Raw genomic sequence first — 11415 nt, forward strand, 5'->3', positions numbered from 1 at the left:
CTCACCAGGAGACGCACCCCAACCAGGAAAACGCTGACGGCTCTCACAGGAAAGTTCCAGAGGGGAGACTGGGGAGACAGTAGGCCCGAGGGGGACGGTCCTTAGGACAGACAGACAGACGGATGCTGAGGCACTGCATTTCCATCTGCTGGGCCGGCCTGCCGTGGCGTCCACACATGCGGGGCTGAAAATGAGAGCTGGCAACTCGCTCATGTTTCTAGGAGTCCACAGGTTCCGCTGCTAAGACAGAAGCGCTTTGGGCCGTGAGTCCTGGATATGGTCTGACGTGAACTGGGAGAGGTGATTGACAGTCTCTGGAGACAGTAAGCAAGTCGGGGGGACGAGGCCAGCTAAACAAACCGAGGTCGGGTGGGCGGTGGGCACCACAATGAGACACCTGAGCTTGCAGGACGGCTGAAGTGTTCAGTACAGGGATCGGGAGCTGCCGGAGGAGGGTGCTCAGACGCAAGGGGGGCGCAGGCAGTTCAGGCCCCATCGAGTCACACTCCGTGCGCTTCTTCAGCAGGAGCAGTGACCACACGCGTTCTAAGTGCCGGAGGAGAGCCGGGCCCAGGCGGGCCGATGGCTGTGTCCTCAGCACCCATGTGTCCTCACTGGGAGCAGATCCATCCTGGGAAGGGATCTGCGGTGAGTCCAACCTCAGCAGCAGAGCACTTTGTGCTTAACTAGGAACCTCTTTCTTGCTGGAGGGAAGCAGGTGGTGGCCTTGGCCATCCCGAGTGGGGGTGTATTTAGCCCCGAGTGGGGGTGTATTTAGCGTGGAGCTGGAGCAGAGAGAAGTGAAAAAGGTGCTACATTAAACTAGGAAGGTGTTTAAAAAGAGCCCAGGTGTTGCTGGGCACCGTGGGAACGAGCACAGATATCCCAGAGGGTAGTTTGCAGGCACGTTCAAAGCTTAAACAGCGCACAGTTTCAACTCTGCAAGTTCGCTTCCAGGGGGTTTTCTTGGGAAGACAGGTGACCAGAGATAGGCGAGCATACAGGGGATGATGGTAAAAGTGTGCAAGCATTGCTTTTCAGAAGGGATACAAATCTCTTTCTCATACAGCAAGTAAATCTCATTTTTCACACAATAGAATATTGGGAAGCAAAACCAGGTTTTAGAAGAATAATAATTAGAAAAGTGAGACTCTCATCTCTGAGGGCTCACTCATAGGTGAGCTTTTATTTATTTTTTTATTTAAAAAATTTGCTGCAATTTTAAAACAGGACTTTGGTAAAAATCTCAACCAGAATTAGACAAGGTTTAATCTTCCTTTCACAAGGCTAAGAAATAAAGACTTGAGCATTTTTATTTCTCAGTTGAATCCAAAAGACAAAACATGGTTCAGTTAAATATGGACAGCAAAATCAGGTTCAAGTATTAAAAATTAAGTGCTTAAAGACAACAGATTTACTTCTTCAATGAGCTTCACAGACTATTAGGGCTTTGAAGGATTTTGTAATTGTTCTATCAAATTATTAATTATGTTTTAAATTATTTAACCTGATGGCAAAAAGGTATTGTATTTCTTCAACGGGGCCAGGCATAACTGCTCACGAGGTAATTTAGCATGTATGATAACGCACTCCAATATCACCTGAAGCATTTGTTTCAACACTTGTTTTCTGTTCCATTTACTTATAGTTGGTATTTTGTGGACAGTGTACTCCTTGCGCGTTTTATTTCCTTGAATGTTGGGTAACTCTCTTGTCATCACACGCGTTTGGTAATTTTTACAGAAAGAACTAGTTCAACACATGCCCACTTGTCCTCAAAGACAAGGCCCACCTGAGATTGGACTTCTGGTCGACCTGCAGTAGCCAGGATGCTGAGCAGGCTGTGGGCAGGGCTGGTCCTCCCACTTAAGAACTGGGTGGCAAAAATTCTCCTTAATCTTTGGTATTTGCCTGCTTTTCAAAATATGCTTGGACACTTTTCATCTCAAGTTTCTCCTCCCACAGATTCATTTTCACCCAGACTCTTTCCTCCATTCTGGCCGCTTTGTCTGCCTTTCCTTGTTTCCTCTGACTGGCCTCCCACACTCCCTGGGGAGACTTCGTCTTGTCCGTGAACGGTTCATTTCTCTCCGTTGCCAGAAACTGTTGCATTGCTACAATGAAACTGTTTAGCCACAGTATTGGAGCATCCTAAACACTTCTCTCCATACGTACGCACTTTAAACAATGTGACCAAATGAGAGAACTAAGAGCTGGTCCATGAGCAGTCGAAAGGCATGTGGCAGAAAGGTATCTATCGCTTGTTAGGTTGTTGGTATGACTGAGATGTTCGGTACTTATGAGTGTTTATTTGTCCTTTTGTATAGCTGGGAATATACTTTTTTGGTATAGTAGACTGGTAGACAATTCCAAATGTGTAAAATCTTGTGTACTGGATTTATGTATTTATTTATTTTTTAGTGTTTTGTTGGATTTATTTATCTATTTATTTATTTAACATCACAGTTACCTCTTTTTTCTTCTTTTTAAAATTTTTTATTGATTATGCTATTACAGTTTTCCCAATCCCCCCCATCCCCCTCTGCCCTGAACCCCCAACCCTCCAGCATTCCCCCCTTAGTTCATGTCTGTGGGTTGTACAGATAAGTTCTTGGAGCTCTCTGCTTCCTATACCATTTTTGACCTCTCCCCATCTATTTTATGCCCACTAATTATGCTTCATCCCTGTACCTTTCCCCCTTATTCCTCCCCTCCCCCTCCCGACTGTTAACACTACATGTGATCTCATTTCTCTCATTCTGTTCCTATTCTCATTTGCTTAGTTTTTGTTTTCTTTCTTTTTCTTTTTTCAGGTTCATTTGTTGATAGTTGTGAGTTTGTTGTCATTTTACTGTTCATATTTTTGGTCTTCTTTTTCTTAGATAAGTACCTTTAACATTTCATATAATAATGGCTTGGTGATGATAAACTTCTTTAACTTGACCTTATCTGGGAAACACTTTATCTGCCCTTCTATTCTAAATGAAAGCTTTGCTGGATAGTCATCTTGGTTGGAGGTTCTTGCCTTTCATGACTTTAAATACTTCATTCCAGCCCCTTCTTGCCTGCAAGGTTTCTTTTGAGAAATCAGCTGATAGTCTTATGGGAACTCGTTTACAGGTGACTGTCTTCTTTCCTCTTGCTGCTTTTAAGATTCTCTCCTTATCTTTAATCTTGTGTAACTGAATGATGATGTGCCTTGTTGTGTTTCTCTTTGGGTCCAACTTCTTTGGGATTCTCTGAGCTTCCTGGACTTCCTGGAAGACTATTTCCTTCACCAGATTGGGGAAATTTGCCTTTATTATTTGCTCAAATTGGTTTTCAATTTCTTGCTGTTGCTCTTCTTCTGGCACCCCTATAGTTCAGATATTGGAACATTTCAGGTTGTCCCAGAGGTTTGTAAGACTTTCTTCACTTTTTTGAATGCATGTTTCTTCATTCTGTTCCAGTTGGATGTTTATTTTCCCCTTTTGTTCTAAATTGTTGCTTCGAGTCCTGGTTTCCTTCCTGTCACTGTTGGTTCCCTGAATATTTTGCTTTACTTCATTTTGGGCATCTTTCATTTGTTTTTTCACTTTTCCACCAAGCTCCATCAGTCCTGTGAGCATTTTGATTACCAGAGTTTAAAATTCTCCATCAGATAGGTTGGCTGTCTCCTCGCTTAGCTCTCTTCCTGAAGATTGCTCTGTTCTTTCATTTGGGCCATATTTCCTTGTCTCGGTGACCTGTTAAGTTGTAAGGGGGCGGGGCCTAGGGATTCGCCAGGGCGGGGCAGCCCTCCTTGCTGTGCTGTGGGGGAGGGGCGGGGGAGGGAGCACTGCAGCTCACCTGCTCTGCTCTAGCCCACTTTCCAACGAACTCTGGTGTGAGACTGGGTGTCTCTCCCACCAAGACAACTGCCGTAGTCCACTGTGAGCTCCGAGTCTCAGTTTCCCACTCAGTCGTCCCCACCCACCTGGTCCCCTGTCTTGCTGCAGCCAGCCACACCCCCACAGTCCACCACCGCCCCACGGTTCTCCGCGTTAGCTGCCTTACATGTCTCATTCTGGTTGGCTGTTTCTTTAACTTCTTGGCTGTCGGAGTTCCATGCAGTTTGATTTTCTGGGTCTTCTGGTTGTTCATTGATTTTCAATCGGTTGTCATCCTCCTTTTGTTTGTGAGAGGAAGTGAAGGGTTTCTACCTCCGTCTTGGCCAGAACTCTGGATTTATGTATTTATAATGATGTTTTCAAAAGGAAATACAACTTGCTTTTTTTTTTAAAAAAAATTCTCTTTCTCTTACATGCCCAAGCACATATACAAGACCTGTCCCGAAAGTATCCAGCCGTGTATGAAAACTAGACTTTTACTGAAGAAGATACAAGATACCAGAAACACTTGTACACAGGACAATGACGCCTCAGTGCCCTTCAAAGAAGGCACCTTGGGACCTCACATAGTCTTCTAATCACCATCAGCTGCCCCGTCGTAGTTTCCTGAATCTCATCAATGGTCTGAAATCTCTTTCCTTTCAAAGGTGATGTTAGTTTTGGGAAAAGCCAGAAGTCACAGGGCACCACATCTGGGCTGTAGGGGGACTGAGTCACCTGGGGGATTTGCTGTTTCGCCAGAAATCTCTGCATGAGACGTGATGCATGAGCAGATGGGTTGTCGTGATGAAGCTGCCAATCACCAGTTGCCCACAGCTGCGGCCTCTGAATCATCTGAATAGTTTACACAGAGGAATGTTCAAGCTCAACGCAAGACTGATGCAGATTCGTTGCTCTACTCGATCAGTCATTTTGAACGCGACAGCCACACAGCACACATGCTCACTCAATAGCATCTACCACCCCCACTGACTAGTTCAGTGAAGTCGTCACTGTTCACGCATGTGCATTCCAGTCCACGCTCCTTGGCCACCAAGTCAAATCAATGTCACAGAAACCGTTCTCATCATATTAGCGATGGTTGGACTTCTTCTGGGCTGACCTTGTATACATGACATATATATTTAAATATTTAACCAATGAAACTTGCTTATTTATTCTTCTTATACTCTGCTCAAATGAGCCTTGGAAAACTTTGAAGTTAATAAGAATAGTAAGAATGGATCATTTAAATGTTGTAAAAGGGGCAACTATGGTGAGACAAAGCACAAATGTCAGAAAATTTTAATATCTCTGTTAAAAACTCTTGAACTTAAATCATTGAAAATGAATTCTTATTAATTCAAATTGACTTTCATGAGGAAATAAGTACATTTCTTAAGTAAAAGCACATTTTTCTCGGGTAAACTGATGTATACAAAGTTTTTCACTCAAATGGATCTGGATAAAAAAACTCTAAAAATGTATTTTGGTTCATTTTTACCAAGAAGGGTTACCTTACAACTGATTGATTATTAATGTCATGCTGTGTGTAAATAAATAATAGAGATGAAAGGAAAATTACAACTTGGGCAACCATACACCATAATGACAAATGGTGATGGAATTTCCAAAAATGTTATTAATGGTTGATTTTGACACCGATCAGTGAAGAAGATCAGTACAGCCATGACGGACAGGCACACGAGAAGAGGTGCACGCTGCTAGACTTCAGAGAAAGGCGAGTTGAAATCACGGTGAGGCACCCCCATCGGAACGGGGGTGCCTAACACTGAAAAGGGTGAGCTGAGCACCGAGCAGGATGGGTGGACTGGCTGCAAGGGGGCTGGTCCTCGGGGAGAAGGTTGCGTGCTTTCCAAACAACTTGAAGAACCACCTTCCGCAACCCAGGCACCCCACTCCTCAGTATTAACCTGCAGAAATGAAAGCTCAGTTCAGCGCAAAGATCTGTATGCCAATGTCCATGGCGGTTTTATTTGCAATAACCTCAAACTGGGAGAAACTCAGTTGTCCGTCAGTGGCTGTGCGGGGGAACAGTTGCTGTGTATCCCTCCAGTGGACGACCACCCAGCAACAACGAGCAATAAACTGTGGATGCAGGCTTGACGCGGTAAATGCAAGAATAGCGATGCTCCGTGGAAGAACCACAGAGAGGGAAGGTGTCTGCGCTGTTTGCCCGTGGCCGACATGCTATGAAATGCCAGCGGCTGTAATGACAGAAGTCCTCAGTGGTTGCCCGGGGGTGGAGGATAAATGGGCGAGAAAGGAAGGGAGGGGTTCCATGAGGCAGAGACAAACTTCGCACATGGTCGATACATTCGTAACCTCGATAAACCTTCCAACAGCTTCCAAACTGTACACTTCAAACATGCACAGTGTCCTGTGTGTTAAATGTATCCCCACAGAGCTGTTAGAAATTCAGATAAGACCAGAATGAAAACAGAAATACATGACAGAATATGGTCTATCAATGCTTTGAAGTTTAGGGATTTTATGTGGAATGCCCCGTTTTGCTCACCCAAAGCTGCCTTCTAGGTGAAGACACACTGTGTGTTCGGTCTGAAGCCCCTGAGCCCTGCTGCCTGCGAGGCTGCTCATGTGTGCTGCTGTGGCCACAGCGGCCCAGGGACCGTGAGGACCGTGTGGTGGCCCCCAGAGCCAAGTCAGGGCTCTGCTTCTCTTCTGTCCCTGTGGCCACAGGACTGGTGCCTCTCCTTCCTCTGACCCCGTGCGCTCCGCTCATTTCGCTTGTGCCCCCTCTCGGCGTTTATTTATTTGGTTAGGGGTTGGGACAAGGCCCATCACTCAGAATGATATCGGGACAGGCCTGCGGATTGTAGTCTTCGAGCAGAAGGGTGTCCGTCCCACAGGACACGCAGCCCTGTGTCCGCCCCACCTGCTGGGGTCTCTGGGTGCACACTTCCCGGACAGCACCCTGAGAGCGTGGTCTCGGGGCGCCGCACCCCACAGCCTTTGAGAGCGAGTGCCGCGTCAGGGACGGTGACCCTGCTGCATCCTGTCCTGATCCAGGTGAGGAGGCCAGCCACCCACTGCCCACCTGACAGTGACGGTGACCGAGGCCAGGGCAGGTGACCTCCGGGAAGCCCGGACACAAACTCTGCTGGTGGCCTGTCATCTACTTGCCTCAGTCCGGCTTGTCTTCCATCCCTCGCGGGTGGCTGTGGCCCGTGGGCCCTGTGTCCCCATGCAGTGGAAGCGTCCCTGCCTCGGTTGTCCCCTGCAGGGCGGGGCAGCCCTGGCGGCCAGCAGATGGCAGTCTGCGGTGGAGCTCGCTGGGGGCTGCCATGGAGTCGGGGTGCAGGTGTTCCCTGAAGCGCAACTCCAGGGTGGGGCGCTCACCACGGCCCTGGTGGCTCAGCCCAGGCAGAGGATGCCCAGGACCCCTGCCCATAGCAGGGACCGGATGCGGCCGCTGAGGGGCTCTCCATGCTGGTGGGGACAGATGACCGGGGAAAACGAACACCCTTGCTGACGTTTTCTCGGGGGCCCAGGCTTAGGCTCCGCCCTCTCACTGTCAGGCTCTGAGTAGGCCCGTGGGATTGCCCGGCCTCTGGACCCCGAGACACCCCCACCCCCGCCACCACGGACGAGGCCGACAGACAGCGGTGCAGGGCGTGCAGATCTCTGCAATCCAGCGACGTGTGTGTGTTTGGGACACACCCGTCTGGCCGGTGAAGGGCGCTCCTGCCAGCCCTGGGGTTAGCCTGCAACAGCCTGGCCCTCATCGACGGCGGGGCCGGCATCTCCGGGGAACCGTCCCCACCTCCTCAGGTGACACTGTTCTCGGCGTGCGTTTTGGGCCAGCACGTTGCTCTGAAGGACCCAATGCCATGGCTACTTCTGCTGCAGGCAGAGCCTGGCACCAGAGGGACCTTCTTCCGAGTCAGCGTGAAACCCTGGCTGACTTCTGTGTCCCCGCTGAGCCTGGGGGGCCCCGAGGGCCTTGGGGGGGTGGGTGTTTCTCACGCAGGGCCTGTATTCCTCTAGCTGCGGTCTTAGCAGTTCAGCGTGGATTCCGTATTCCTTGCCCGGCCTATTTCGTTTCGGCCTTGGAGATAGTCTCCTTTGCAGAAGGGAAGGAAAATGAATGAGGCGAAAACGTTTGGGCCTTTTCAGTGACTGTGTTGTTTTACCCTGATGCCTCACTGTGGGATCACTCCAGCGTCTGAGAGGCAGCTTGCACACACACATGCATGCACACACACACGCACACACACTCTTCAGGCATGGAAAGGACCGGAATTAAACCGGGCCTGCCCAGAGGGACCGGCCAGCACTCCCGCTGACAAGCCTGTCCTCTGTCCCGTGAGTAACTCTGTCACTCGACACGCTGGCGCAGGAAGAGGGAAATTCTGACAGGCTAATTCGAGCTTGTGGTCCCGATCACACATCCATCAGGCCCTTGCTATATTTAGGGACGATCAGTGTCATTTCCTCCTTCAAGGCCATCTATTTATTGGGTGTCACAGGCCTTTGAGGTGAACTGGAGGCTTAGCGCAGGGTCTCGGTCGGGTTGGGACCACCCACCGGGTGCCCGAGACCAGAGGGCGGTGGGAAGGCCCGGGTGGAGGGCAGGGCCTGAGGACACCCTGGGCACGGCCGCAGTCCCCACGTGTCAGGGACAGTGGGGCTCGGGCCTCGCCTCAGTGAGTTCAGCCCCGACTGGGAAGATCTCACAGACTTGTCACCAGCAGAGACTGAGGGCTGATTTTATTTGATTATAAGCCTATTGGTTGTGGTTTTAAGTAGAAAGATAAAAGCTAAATCTTTATGGCTTAAGGAGCAGGCTATGTCAGAACAGGGAAAAATAAAATCAGAAGTGGAGCAGAGCGCACTTTGCCAGTAGGGGGCAGTGTCCGACCACAGAGAGCACAGCCACCTGGCACTGTCCCCACAGGGGACAGGAGAGCTGTAGAAAATTTCCTGTTGGCGCAGAAGGTGAAACCGGGTTGTAATAGAGGCCGCGGCAAGTCCTGGAAAATGCCGCGTGCCAGCAGCAATGCAGGCTGAGCCTGCCAAGGGACCACTGAGGCTCAGGGTCGCCGAGCCGGGTCCTAGTGGAAATCGTGTCGGAGGGCGTGGGGGACAGTAGGCTTACAGGTTTCACCTGCTTGTCGTGGCCATGAAGTGCTCACACTCATTAGGCGACTGGAAGCTTCCTTTCACTGTAAAAGAGAGAGCCATTTCGACATAAATTTCATACAGCTCACTTCTCAAAAGGGTGAGTAATAAGAGAGTCTCAACTATATATTTTCTAGACCGTGTGTCTCTCCGCCTGCCCCCGCCCCCTCCCCCAGCCTGCCTCCCTCCCAGAGGAAAGTCAGGGCTTGGAAGGCAGGGACCACCGCAGGTCAAGGTGGAGTGTGATTACAGGGCCAGATGGGGGACTGTTCCTGCCAACCACGATTCTAATTTAGTCCTTGCCTTTGTCCAGTTCCAAATAGACTCTGTTTAATAGAGCCACACACCGCCAAAGCCGCCACGCAGCCAGTCTGCGCCCCGTTCTGAGCTGTAGGCTCCTTGTAGCATTCTGGGAAGGCTGTGTTTCCAGATTAAATGACGATGAAACGGCATCATTGTAGGAATGACTAAGTTCCAAAGAGGCTGCAGAAGGTTCACGCAGTGTGATCGGCACTCTGCTGAAAAACGGCGCTCTGACCACGGAGCCTGTGCCAGAGGAGGTGAGGGGTGGCCCCATGGGTGGGCGGTGGGCCCGGGACCCTGCTCCCCTGAACATTCTCAGCACGGATTTTTGCTCGAAAATCCTTTCTGAGCCAATCTACATCCTGCCCCCTGAGAGGAATCAACAGCTCAAGCTGTAAGAAGCCCCTTTCCACTGGAATCACTGCGGTTTCAGGGAGATGGAATGTAATCGGGTCACGGACGTGCTGTTTCTCTGGAACGGGGGTGGCATCCGGCTCGTCTCCAGAGAGACGGGCTAGATCTGGTTTGTTCGGCGAGAGTGAGGTTGGGCACAGAAACTGGTGAAACCGGGCTTGGGACGTTGGGGAGAGAGCGCAGCAGAGTCCGAGTGTGGAGAGGATGAACCGCTCAGTGTGGGGCGTGGTTTGGAGAGTCCCCTACCTTGTCTACCTGATTTTTGCCCTGCCAGGATGACCCACTGCCTCTCAGGTCAGAGCTCTGTGGAGGCGACGGTGGCAGTTGTCCGAAAGGCATTTAGGTTTGGTTAATTTCATAAACTCCAGCAGCTAAATTTCCCACTGGTGCTCATACGACCCCTCAAACTAACGCTGTGTTATTTGCAAATTTTTGAACTCACTCGGTCCCAATGATGCAATTGCTGCTCTGGACAGGAGCTCACTTCTCAGCTCTGTCCTCCTGGAGAAAGTCTGGGCTTGGAGTTAGAGGCTCCGAGGTCTTCGCAGGCCTGCCCTGCCCCCGCTGTGGGCTCCGTCCCTGTCCACCCCGACCAGGTACGCTGACTTCACTGTGCTGATCATCGTTCACACGGGGAGTCTCCTTTCCACATATTTGGTTGCCGTGGGAAAGGAGGGGAGCTATAAGCTCTCTGTTCTCCCTGTGCTTCTAGAAGGTTTCCTCACCACGATTCCTCAACAATCTCTTGTTTTCGGTCCTCACCATCCGGTTACATTGCCCTCTTCAAGTTCTTGACCATCTCGGTCCATTAACCTGTAGCGTATCTGGACACCTTCTTGGAGGCAGCAGCGAACCTGCCTACCTGTGCAGGGCCAGACGGGTGTGGAACAAGGAAGGGAGGGGTGTCCTGGCACACGACAGTCACACCATCTGCGCCTTGATGTTTCATAAAGTCATGCTCCTTCCCTCGGCCAAACAGCTGCCTCCCTTGCCGACCACCTTAGAGTAGGAAGGAGCCCGGTTTCCAAGGCGAGTCCTTCCAGCTGGCAGCTTTGTGTCCTTTGAAACTTTTTCTTTGAATTTTTCCTTTGGTTTTCCCTCCATGTTGGCATCTCCCACCACTGTTTCCCCTGCGTGACTATAGGTGTTCCCGTAAGATTAAAAATGGCTCAGCGCTGCCCTGGAATGTTGTCAGGAGTCTCATCTAACACGAGAACGCTGGCTTTTCTCTGGACATCCCCTTGAACGGTCAGCGTCTTCCCTCTGGAGTTCGGCGGCAGCAGTCACACGGGTGGGTTCTTCTCTTCTGGGTATGTCCTCGCTGTTCTATTTCTCATGCATCAGCACGGATGATTTCTTTTAAACATGAGTTTATATGTCAGTTTTTGGCTTGATGTTCTCTAAGGTGTTCCAATCACTCTTAGAATAAACACCAAGCTTCTGACCATGTTGTACAAAACCCATCACCCTACACGGCACACTCGCTTGGTGCTGCTCCGGTCCCCGTCCGCCTGCCTGCAGTCCCACCATCTGCTGTGCAGGTGGTTGGATCCCACCCGGGTCCCGGCCCCACGGGGCCCTCGCGTTCGCCGGTGCTCTCCCGCACGCTCTTCCCCGCCACTCCTCTCCGAGTCCTGCTTCCTTCCTTTCTGGTGAGTAACACAAGGTGCGGTCCCTTCATTCGGAA

Source organism: Artibeus jamaicensis, unplaced genomic scaffold (assembly GCF_021234435.1).
Source record: "Artibeus jamaicensis isolate MK-2021 breed Jamaican fruit bat unplaced genomic scaffold, CSHL_Jam_final contig_497, whole genome shotgun sequence".
Lineage (NCBI taxonomy): Eukaryota > Metazoa > Chordata > Mammalia > Chiroptera > Phyllostomidae > Artibeus > Artibeus jamaicensis.